General features: G+C 40.8%; 1 long non-coding RNA gene across 1 annotated transcript in view; it reads right to left on the bottom strand.

Moving 5' to 3' along the window:
- LOC132591990 (uncharacterized) overlaps nucleotides 1–9431 on the bottom strand; it is a 39352-nt gene extending 29921 nt beyond the window's left edge. Inside the window, exon 1 of the long non-coding RNA XR_009557465.1 lies at nucleotides 9205–9431. This is a non-coding gene — a long non-coding RNA (uncharacterized LOC132591990). The remainder of the gene's footprint in view (nucleotides 1–9204) is intronic.
- Nucleotides 9432–12384: the final 2953 nt, after the last annotated feature.

Below are 12384 nucleotides of genomic sequence, written 5' to 3'. Positions count from 1 at the left end.
TCTGCATTGCAGACTTCAACTGGTTTAATAGTCACTGTGTCCATGTGCGTAGCCAGGATTTTTGTTGGGGGGGGACAGGCCTTTTGTTGGGGGGGGCAGAACGTCAGTTTGCTATGTATTTTTATTGATTTAGAGGGGACAGCTGCCCCTCCATGCCCCCCCTTTGGCTATGCCCATGACTGTGTCTCTTCGCAGAACCCTGAGCACTATAGCCTAGTCTTGTGAGGGTGCTGAAACAGAATGTTCAGCCTCTTGAGCAAGCTACACTTCCAAGCATTCTTTTAGACTTCGAGGATGTCTTGCAAGTTAAACTTGATTAAATTGATACAAGTCATTTTGGGAAGCTCACAATGAATCAGACGAGGCATCAAAGGTCCTTGGAGTGAAATAGGATGCCCCTGAAACAACTTGTCCCTTCCTCCCACTCAGGAACCTTGTGGAAACAGAGACTGGCTTTGTTTCTTTCATGTAATTGGTGGGATGGCATCAGCGCCACTGCAGGGGTGTGTTAAGTTTGTAAAACTGATAAGGCAGTGGGAGGGCCTGGGGAAGGGAATGTGTTAACTCCCCAGCTGCTGGACTTGTTGTTTCTCAGGAGAAAGGTTCCTTCTGCTTTCCGAGCCTGTGGTGTTCAAGTTCCTTGTAATACCATTGACCAAGTCAGCTCTTTGTCCTTTGTCACACAGCCCTTACACTCTCCACTTAGAGGAACAAATTTATGCATTTAAGTTTGAGGTGTTGTAGTCTACGCTGTGATTCCACCACCTCACTTTCATGGAAGAATGCTTTTGTCTAAAGTTGTTTTTGTTTAGTCGTTTAGTTGTGTTTGACTCTTCGTGACCCCATGGACCATAGCACGCCAGGCACTCCTGTCTTCCACTGCCTTCTGCAGCTTGGTCAAACTCATGTTCGTAGCTTCGAGAACACTGTCCAACCATCTCGTCCTCTGTCGTCCCCTTCTCCCTTTTTGTCTAAAGTAGTCCCTGTAATAAAATCCCTGGTATTGTTATGATCATAGCTGTCAAGTTCTCCCTTTTCTTAAGGGAAATTCCCTTATGCTGAATAGGCTTCCTTGCAAGAAAAGGGAAAACTTGACAGCTATGGTTATGATATAGGAACTGCCTCAAAAATACTGTTTTCCCTGATGGTGTTGCTATTTTGTATAAGTGCCTTATCACATGAAAATAAAGATGGAAATGTTCATATGCTGGATTTGCCACCTCCCAAGAAAATGTGCCTGTGTCTTTAATTTATTTTTCTTTTGCAAGCCTCAGTGCTAGTCAGGTATATATGCAGGCCACATCTAAGGTGGTTTCATTTTGCCCAGAGATGCAGATTTTCTGGGAAACGTATAATCCAACAAGTGACCATGCAGGCCAGCCCTACAAGGGCAATCTATATGCAGAAGCCGCATTCAAGATACAGATCGCCTTGATGGATGCACACACAAAAAAAGAGATGTGTGGTACTGGGTAGAAAATAAATCCTGCACCCATTACACAGAATTGCACACACGGTATCTTCAGAGCAATGTCAACAAACTGCTTGGGAGACAGAGGCATTCAATCCAGTCTTCCTTACTATCCCCAAGAGCTGCCATATGTTTAGTGGTAAGCAATGGTGTAAGCATTTGTGGATTGAAGCTATGGGGATTAAAACAAATAAGTGGGAAACGTGTATAAATCATTTTTGCTCAGTTAATACACAGATACTAAGCAGTTTTAGACAGAGCAGTTTTAGACTGCAATCCTACACCCACTTACCTGAGAGTAAGCACCATTCAATTCAATGGGATTTACTTATGAGTACAATATGTTAGATTAAACTGTTTTTGAACAGATTAAATTTTCTTTTGCCCTTTCACAATAAAACAACCAGCTGTCTGGTGTGTGGAAGGCAGCCTCTCAGAAACAGCAGGCATTTGGGAAGGTTGCAGAATGCAGATCTCTGGAGAGATGACTTCAAGAATGAAATAAAGGCACTCACAAAACCATTTAGCCACCCCAAAGCTAAAGTACTTATAGCAATAGCCACCCTAACCCAATGAGAATTTCACTGACTGACACTTTCTCCTCCTTTAATCACTTTCTAATGCAGTTTAGGTTAAGGTCCTTTACCTTACATTTTACCTTTTAATGCAGTTTCTTCTCTCATTAACAGGGAAAAAAACCAACACAGAAGAATTTTTTGCACAGCACTATAGTGAGTAAAATTATGCTACTTTTGTTTTTGGCTTTTGATTTCTGGTTTGGAACCTTTATGAATTCTGAGTTAGTAGGAGGGGATTTGTGTAAATATTTTAAAGGAAGAGGTTTCCTCTGTCTCTTCCTATTGGATAACTTGTGAATTGGTAAAGGAGCTGGTGGTAGAGGACTAAATGATCCTGAGTAATTTGTCTAGGTTAGAAATAACGATTCACTACCTCTAATACCATGTCATCCTGAGTGCTAGCATGATCTTCACATTCTTGCCTTCTATTTCCTGATTATGACTGAGTGCCTTAGTCCAGGAGGAGAATTGCCTCATGCAGCGTGTAGCAAGAGAGCCTCCTCCTGGGCAAATATGGAGAAACATTTAGCACTGTAGTTTTATTATGCCAATCCAGTGTGATTTAGTTTCTGCTCTTTAACAGTACTTATTGAAACTGGAAAGTGTTCCATCTTATACCACCATAATTTGTAAGCCTCTTTGTGGATGTGGCATTGCCACATTCTAAAGTGTATTGATTTGAACAGAAGCAAATTTCTCTCTCTGCCTTAGTAGTTCATAGAAATCACGCAAACATATGGTAGAGCAACTCTTTGTCCCTTCTCTTGGCCTGGCTTATTGGTGTTGTGTTTATTTGGTTGCTTACACTTTGCAGGATTGTATAACCCTGAGAATTTTATACATGAAGCTCAATAGTCTCTACACATGTTGTTGAGTAATCATTTGTTTAAGTACAGATGAGATTGTGATATGCAATTCCACAATGCTTAGAAGATTAAAGAAAACCAAGCAGACTCACATCTCTTTAGATAAAAACCTACTGCACTTGCAACACCTTAAAACATAGCGCTCTGTTAATATGGGAGCACCAGAAATAGCAGATTATCATACGCAATGCACAGCTACACCAGACTAGACAAAAAGCAAGGGAATGATGGAATGGCACACTGCCTCTTTCTCCAGGCTTTCTGCAGGATGAGGTTTAAAGGTGATTGGAATAACTTGCTTTATTTGTTCACCTGCTGCCATGTAGAGTCTTATTGATGTTTTAGCCCCTCCCTGGGGGAGGGGACCCGAGACTCTCCAGAGGTTGGACTCCAACTCCCGGCAGACCCAGCAGCTCAGGATGAGGATGATGGGAGTTGTAGTCCAACAACACCTGGGTTCCCCATTCCTGTTACTTAGCCTTTAGAAAAAATATTAATGGTTGTTTTGAAGTTCTTGCCCTGGAATCATTTGAAAAAGGATCAGTTATAGACATGCTAAATCAATAAACCAGCCCCAGGTTTGTAAATAAATGGAAATAAATATCATTTGGAAGCTTCAGGCCTCGCTTTGTCATTGTACTTCATTGTAGTGGAGCAACTGTCCACCTACAGAACATACCGTAGTTTGTTTCAAAGTGGCCACACACAAAAAGTCTATTTGAGGGCTTTAGCCTTTACATTTTTCCAAGAGGCAGACTATGGGCCATCTGATGACACCTTCTTCAGGTCAGCTCCTGGATTGGTTCTTTCAAAACAATTATCAACTTTTGATAAAGAGCATTTTCTAGTGTGTCCCTGCAGTACATGCCTTTGCTGGATGCTGCCGAATGTAAACAGTAAGGTTCATTAGATGCAGGCAGCATTCAGTTAATCTTGCCATTATGACACATGCTCATCTGGATTTTTAACAGAAGACATGTTTTAACTCAGAGAAAAGATGTACTTTTAAGGTGATAAGAGACTTTATTGTCATAACAAAATAATCCTCAATAAACCTGGGTATTTTCATATCTCTCTTTAATATGCAGAGATCCATACTCCTGGCATGATGATGCAAATTACTGAAAGATGATATAGTAAATTCTGATGTATACATTAAAATGCAATACCTGTGACTCCAGAAGAGCCTTTAAGCTCTTTCCAGTCTCTAGTATGCATTCTAAAATACTTTATAAATCCACATTAAACTGACAAGCCAAAGAGATTTTACATTGATGTGTGTTTTTTTCTTTATTGGAATTATTCAAGCTACTGTGTTTTGAAAATAGGAGTAGCTTGATACATGTCAATAAATGGGACAATTTATTGTTCCTCACCTCCCAATGCTAAACAGAGGGACCACAATGAAGGATTGACTTGAATCTTGAATCAGAATATTTTATGCCTGTCATTTCCCCCCAAACTTACACCTACAGTGTTGAGCTTTGTGGGGCTGGGGCTTGTACCCTTCATTATGTCAGATAAGGTAATAATCTGAGCATTATCTAAATATAGGGGTTTGTCTTTAATCATCTCACCAGCTCAACTGTTTTATCTGAATCTCCCTTCTGAACAGATAAATCTAAATTGCACATTTTCTAAACCGCTTAGCTTAAGGGCAAATCTTGCAGGTATCCTCAAATGACTGTCTTGAATCTTTTGCACCTGTCTAGCACCATCTACTGTAACTTATTATATTGTCTTCAGTTTCTGTGGCAGCATGCTTATGATTGTTTCAAGATGCCACATAGTGTTGCTAACACTTCGTAAAAAGTGTGAAGTTTGTATTTGCTCACACAAGGGTAAAAGAAAAGCTAAATGGCAAGTGTGTTCATCTTTTAGAAAAGGCAGTATGCATTCTGTATACTGTGGGCTGCTGTAGATTTGAGGCACCTTAATCTTCAGCGTTGCCTCATCTGCAGACCTCTGGAAATCTGTAGGCTATATACCATTGTCCGTATAAGAATTTATTTCCCTCTTCGTCTTCAACCCAATTCACATGCTTAGTCCTCACATGGGACATTATTACTGCAGATTTTCTGAAATGTGACATTTGAAATTAGCTGACACATGAACATTGCTGAAGACACCATGGGCCAAGAGACTTTCACATAGGGGCAGTATCAGACATAGCTTTCTGTGAGCACTGACAAGCAGCTGATTCTGTAGAGAGCTGTGCAGGGCACTTTGAGGCCCCAACAGTCACCTGGCAATTGGTGCTTGCAGAGAGCTGTAGGAAGAGCTTTGAAGCCCCAGCAATCAGCTGATTGTAGGGGCTTCCAAGTGCCACATACAACACAGGGCTTTGCAAGTGTTGTCAACCAGCCAATAGGCAGTGCCTGCAACTCCCTTTTTGGGACAACCATATATTTACCTGCCCCACACCTGACATCATATATGGCATCAGGTGGAGGGCATGTGGCTTGGCCAAAACAGCCTTATGGGCCAAATGGGGGTGCCTGGTGGGCCTAATCAGATTTAAGTTGTATTGAATTGAAAGGGGCTTGCTTCCAGGTAAATAGGGTTAGGATTGGAGCCTTATTTGGTTACTACCGGTAAATCACAGATAAGTACGGTAGCTGGTTTGTCCATTAACATGGAAGCAGGAAAGCCGACCAAGATGCTTCATTAGGTCATAATGCAAACTTCAAGGACCCTAATGAAGGAGTAAATATTATTTTCAAAAGGATCAAATGGATTCATGGAAGATAGCTATTAGCCATGATCTGTTGCCTTCATGCTCCGACATATGTCTAGCCATTGTTGTGTATAGAATGCTGAACTAGATGGTGCAGTCCAGCAAAAGCACACTAATGTTCTTTTTGACTTTTTCATTGCCCATTCTGCTATAGCAAAACATATGCAAGGCTGATCAGCATGCAGTGAGAGAGTGGGAGGTTGTGATTTTGAAATGTAATATTGTATATTTGGGCAGGTTCATATCCTCTACTTTCTATCATCTTCTGGCTAGGTAGGTTCCTCTTCTCTTGGAGAGATGCAGGATGAATTTGCTTAGATTATATCAGGACAAGCTACTAGTTTTGATGTGATGCTTTTAATCCAGAGGCACGATTTCAAAAAGTATAGAGGAAGAAATAAGCATTTGCACTTCTCACTATGACTGACATAGATACAGATCTCATTTGATACACATGCCTAAAAATGCTCTAGGAAATGAACAAGTAGCAGTGTGCATTTTCTTTTGGAAAAAGCTTTAAGAAGCTTTTGGAAGGATGGATGAGAAATTGATGGATGAGAAACTGATGCATATGTCCATTCTGGCTTCTTGCTGTTTCTTATTTTTCCATTTTCAAGTTCTTCACTTTTGTGCACCAGTTTGCAAATTTCCAGTCAGCATTGTATTACAAATATCTCCTAACATACACATTTTGAAGCAGTTTTCTGTAATATATGCATTTTTGTGCACATTATTTGCTTGGGAACTGCATCACAAAAATTGGAGAAGTGTGAATTTCAAAGGATAGCTGTGCTTTGGTTCACATACCATTTCAGAAAGTGTGAAATGGGCAGGTTCATACTGAGATCCAGATCAAACCAGATATCTCTTCCGTGGTAAAATGTTACATTATATGCACGCTAGCCATAAATGTATTATAATATGGATGAAGAGGACTTTTTGAAGATATCATCACTTACAGAGGCCTGTTTGATGGCCATGCATGATGGTGGAATATACTGCTTTCAGCGCTATGGTTGGTCCCACTCCCTACTTTCTCTGCTTTTACCAAAGATGTGATGGCACATCTTTTTAATTTTGCCTTTTGCATTTTTCCTAGTATTGCTGCTTGTAATGTACTTCATGATGCTCTGTTGCTTTAACAGTGTTTATAATGCTGTTGTCTTGATTGTATTTATTTGCAGTACACTACTTTGGTTGGTTTCCAGAAGGGTGGCAAAACTTGTTGTTCTATCCTCACTACTCCCTAAAGATGCTGTTCAGAATCAGAACCCTCTTGAACTAGACAATTTAGAGAACACAGCTTGCTTACTTTGGCAAACTCTGGTATTGTATTACCTAAATAGGAACACATCTTTCAGTGGCAGATTAGCCTTGCTACGACTACTCAACCAGTCTTACATAATAGGCTCACCTGTCTTTGCCCAGATTTGTTGGTTGGATGAGAGCCCCTTTTTCTAAGGCATAGGCTATGCATTTTTCATTATGATCCCACAAGTAAGCCTTATGCTTCTCTACTTGCCCATTCAGCCATGGTAATTAATTTGCTTCACAGTATATAGAGTATTATTAGCTCTTGTGATCACATGGTGGGCAAATAGGTTCATCTAGCAAATAACCATGATTTTCAAAGACGCCCAAGGAAGCATCTTACTATGGTCCCAGTGGTGCTTCTGGGTGTCCCAGAAAGAGCTACAGTATGCACATGCTACAACCAAATATATGCAGGTTTTCTGCCACTGCAGTGTTTTATAGCTGTCAGTGGATTTATCCTACAGTCCCAGCATTCAGTAAAAGATGTCTGGAGGAGATTGAAGACCACTCTTCCCAGGATTACCTTGCATTTGCTAGTTTAAAAATTATTGCAGCGGCATTTTTCATTTGTATGCATGGAGAGAACCTGGATTTGCTGTAAATTTGTATTTCAAAGCTGATTTCTTTGTCCAACATCATTGGCAGTTTACATTCCTTGTCCCATACCCACCCCAGACATGGGAGATGCTGAGGAAATTGAAATAAACATGGAATAAAAACATAATTTTGTTCAGGTGGGTAATAAATCAGATGGAGAAATGGTTTTGCATGGGAAATGGAAAACATATGTTGTAATCCTTGAGCTTCATCCTTTTTAGTTTGCTGCTTATATGGTGAATTTGATGAAGTAAAACAAGAATATATATCACAAAGAAAATAATGCAAGCACAGGTGCTCTGTCCTGTTCTAAACCTTTCAAATGGGCAGGAAAAAGAGGTGTGTGGGTGTGACATTGAAAAATAGCGTATGAAACTTTTATAGCCATCTTAGCTGTAAAAATAGCCATCCTGAAATGGCAACTGCCTAGGGTCAAATGCTCAGGCTCTTTTTGTTCCTGGAATGTATATTGAAACAATTCTTGCCTATTCTCTGCTTTCTCTTTGAACTAAATCTACCTATCCTGCCAAAATCTGAATCAATGTCACAGCAGCAGAGGCTAACTTTATTTACCTGTGCTTCACCAGTCAATTTCCATTCCTTATACACACACACCAGTCTTTGAAGGGCTAAACTTGATATGACAGAGTTCAGGATCTTTTTTCCTCAGACCTCAGTGTTTGTTTAATTTAAAGCAGTCTTGGAAGGCTGTGATTGGGGAGTTAAAGACCAGTGGAAAGAGGTTGCTTAGGCTTTGCCCTGTTTGCATTTGTCTGCTAACAGTTCCCCTCCCCAAGCAACTTAAGTACCGGTAATTGTCTTGCAAGGGTCACTGCTGGCAAAAAGGATCCACCCCATTGTAAGGGAAGAACTTCTGAAAGTAAGTCAGAAATGAGTAAAGCATAAATGTTGGCATGTCTACAGCCAGGGAATGTATGCCCAGCAACATGTTTAATACTAAGGAAGCCATTATGAGTTAGATGAGGGCTAGCAAATGGAGACAATAAAGCAGTCAATACAAAGGTTCTCCTGGTCAGCAGGTAGATAGAATAGGGATGAGTTCTTTCTGATATGGGATAATACTTCTCCCTCCTGCCCTTCAGCACTAAAGACTTTTCCACTGGTACTTAAAAAAAAATATCCAGGGCATGTGGCACCCACAAGAGGATCTCGCAGGGGTCAGCAAACTTTTTCAGCAGGGGGCCGGTCCACTGTCCCTCAGACCTTGTGGGGGGCCGGACTATATTTTGAAAAAAAATATGAATGAATTCCTATGCCCCACAAATAACCCAGAGATGCATTTTAAATAAAAGGACACATTCTACTCATGTAAAAACACCAGGCAGGCCCCACAAATAACCCAGAGATACATTTTAAATAAAAGAACACATTCTACTCATGTAAAAACATGCTGATTCCCGGACCGTCCGCAGGCCGGATTTAGAAGGCAATTGGGCTGCATCCGGCCCCTGGACCTTAGTTTGGGGACCCCTGACCTAAAGGCTTGAACATGATGATTTTGGAAAAGGAGGTGTCACAGGGAAGCAGATCCCAAGCTGTTCAGGGTTTTACACTTCAACAGCAAAACCTTAAATTAATCAGAAAGCACATTTTAAAACATTAATTAAGACAAGTACTTACAAAAACTGCAGATGGCAGGTGCTTCCTTAGAAAAGGCATTTTCTCTCTCCCATAGGAGCAAATGCTTCTTTTGAGATGGTGACTGTGGTGACACATGCATGCATCATCTGAAAACAATGAAAGTCTGCCTTTTTCTTAATACCTATTGCTTTAAGTCATATGCAAATTAATATCCATTTGATTAATTAATCACTTTAAATTCAATTGATTAATTGACTAAGATTTCTTATTTGGGTGATGGCCCTGCTTGTGATGGTGTGAAATATAGATAGACAGACAGACAGACAGACAGACAGATAGTAGGAAGCTTTGCATGTGAGCAGTCTTCAAATTACTATTTTTCCAAGCCTGTGAAAATATTGTTCTTCAACGTGTGGATAATGAAAATGCTGTGGGGAAATGGCTTTTGACAACTCACCGTGGTAAAAACACAGCACCAATTCATGTGCTTGAGGCCAGTTGTAATGCTCTGGTCAGGATGATTACACCACAGGAACTTCTTCCTGACTTAGAGGAGGGCAGGCCAAACACAGAGGAGGACTGGTAAACCATTTTAAAGAGAAGGGCAGTTGTGACTGTTGGAGATGGCCGAGGGAAGAAAAAGGCAGCAGAAAGAAGCTTACGGAAGCAAAAGCAGCAGAGAGAAAAGCACTGCGGCATCAGGCCAAAGGCCCATTGAGTACAGTATCCTCTTTCCCACAGTGACCGTCGCCATTTAGATGCAAGTGAAAAGCCCACAAGCAGGGCATGTTCCCCAGTAAGGGGTGTTTAGAAACATAGGCTGCTTAAACTGGAAGGTACATGCAGCCATCCTGATTACTTGCTGAGCTGATAGACCGACCGTGTATTTGTCCAATTCTCTCTCAAAGCTGTCAAAGGTAGAGGCAGTAACCACACCTTGTGGCAACAAATTCCACAAATTATCCTGAAAAGTCAAGGGGCAAGATAGAGAAGAAAAGGAAGGCAATGACTAAAAATGAAAGGCTGAGCAGCAGCCAGCCCAACACCAACAACAGCCAAGGTATCCAGAGGCGGAGAGAGTATGTAGGAGGGAGACTGGGTCTAAGAACATAGGCAGATCCCTGAGGAATAAAGCTCAGCATCAGAGTGGCCAATCAGATGGCTATGGGAAGCCCACAAGCAGAACATGAGCTTTAAAAAAAAGCAGCCTTCTCCCCACTTGTGATTCCCAACAACTGGCATTCAGAGACATACTACCACCAACAGTGGAGGTGGAGCATAGCCATTGTGCCTTGTAGCTATTAATAGCCTTACCCGCCATGAATTTGTCTAATCCTCTTTTAAAGCTATCGCTGCTGGTGGCCATCACAAAATCATGTGGGAGCAAATTCCATTGCAAAGCTACTCACAATCTTGGCTCTAGTTATAAAGCATTTGTGTGTAGGGAAGATATTTGGTTTTTTACTGTAAACCTATCCTTGCTTTGATGTTGTTAACTAAGGAAATATTATAGACATTATTATTAGTTTGGCTTACTTTCATAACAGCCCAGGGAAGGACTTTTCATGAATGTCAAACCCTTTTTGGTATAAGTATCCCCCCTCTCAAAGTATTTTTTTTACAATAGGCTGCTCCCAGATGGGATGAACCTCCTGCCATAGCCTAAACTGCCTTATTGACCAGAACTTCTCTTCTCAGCCCAGTCCTAAGAAAAATGTAAACAAAGAGAGAAGCTTTGGGTGTTACTCTCCCAAAGCTCAGAAGATAGAGTGTAGTAAAATCTTGGGAAATATCCTTATAACTCAGGGATAGCTTTTACATCCATGCAGTTCTAAGAACATGGGGAAGCTTCTAGTGATAAATTGCAGAAAATTACCTTCTAAAATTTAGAAAGCCAAATGCCAAAATATGAAGATTTTTATAGAGTGGGAAGGGGAAAGACAAGAATTACATGCACAGATGACATGAGTAAATGTAATTCCGCTAGTTACATGTTACTTGCTTGAACAGAGTTTTGAGTTTGGAGCATGTGCAGAAAGTGGCCTTTATCTATCGGGTGGAGAAAAAGAAAAATCTTTAACATATTCCAAGAAAAATGTCACCTGCTGAATTTTGGCTCAGCTCTAATAAATACACAGTATGCTATTCACCACAATTATTCTCCCACCATAATATCCATTCTTGTGTGGTTTATAGAGGGTTTGTCCTGGCTTAAGAAGGCTATGGCCCATGTCCAGTTTTCTCCTAGAAAGACTCATCATACTTAGGGGGTTTAAGCCCATTCATTGGCCAATAATAACATTCAGTTGAATATTATAGGCACAGCATACTCTTGATGCTTGGAACTCCCCTGTGACCCACCAGCTAAACTGGTTTGCAGAGTTACTCACCTCAGTGAACATTTGCTCTGAACTGCTGAGATTTTCCCATGCAGCTGAATAAATATAATTGGTAAGTGCACTTCTCTAGAGTACATTGCATTCTGTTCCTCTTTTCTGACGTCTTGCTCTCTGAAGCATGGGGTGGGGCTCCACAGTGAAGGACTTTCACAAAATAAAATAAATGACAGTAATGCAGGCCACAGAGAGGCTCCAAGTGAGAGAAAGACCTCAATGCTCTTTGAAATGAAGGGAGATTTCTGCATTTAGTTGAATGAAAGAATGTGTATGCTTTACCACTAAAAAATGTGAAATTTTGAAGTATGGTAGTCTAGGAAGCTGTGTTTTTTACCCATGTAGTTTTAAATAAAAAATGAGCATCCATTCTAGCAACTGGAGAAGCCCTATGGTTCAGTACTTCCATGATGCTGAGCAGCATTAACCCAGGACCATAAAATCACTCAGGAAGGCACTGAATAAAAATGAATGCCTAGCAGAAAAGAACCAAGATTAGAAAATTAATGGTAAGGAGGCAACTGAGTTTGCACTCAGTCCTGCTGGAGTTCATAAAAGGACCAGAGTATGTTTTTTTTGTTGGTTTTTTTTTTTAAAAAAATCAAAGCTAGATTTTTTTTAAACAGATCAGTTTCATTTATTGAGACATCAGGAGGGAAAGGGGGGAAAGAGGTAGATGGGGGAAAGGTGGGTGGGGGTCGGTTTGGGTGATGATGTTTCTATTTTACTTACTATATGTGGGGGTTTTGTCAGCGTCGCTTGTGCAGGTTCTCTGTTGTTTGCTTGTGTTCCATTGGTGATGAGAGATGGGCTTGGCCTAGGCATA

This window comes from Zootoca vivipara, chromosome 4, assembly GCF_963506605.1.
Source record: "Zootoca vivipara chromosome 4, rZooViv1.1, whole genome shotgun sequence".
NCBI classification, from domain to species: Eukaryota; Metazoa; Chordata; class Lepidosauria; order Squamata; family Lacertidae; genus Zootoca; species Zootoca vivipara.
This window is presented reverse-complemented; position numbering and strand designations above follow the sequence as displayed.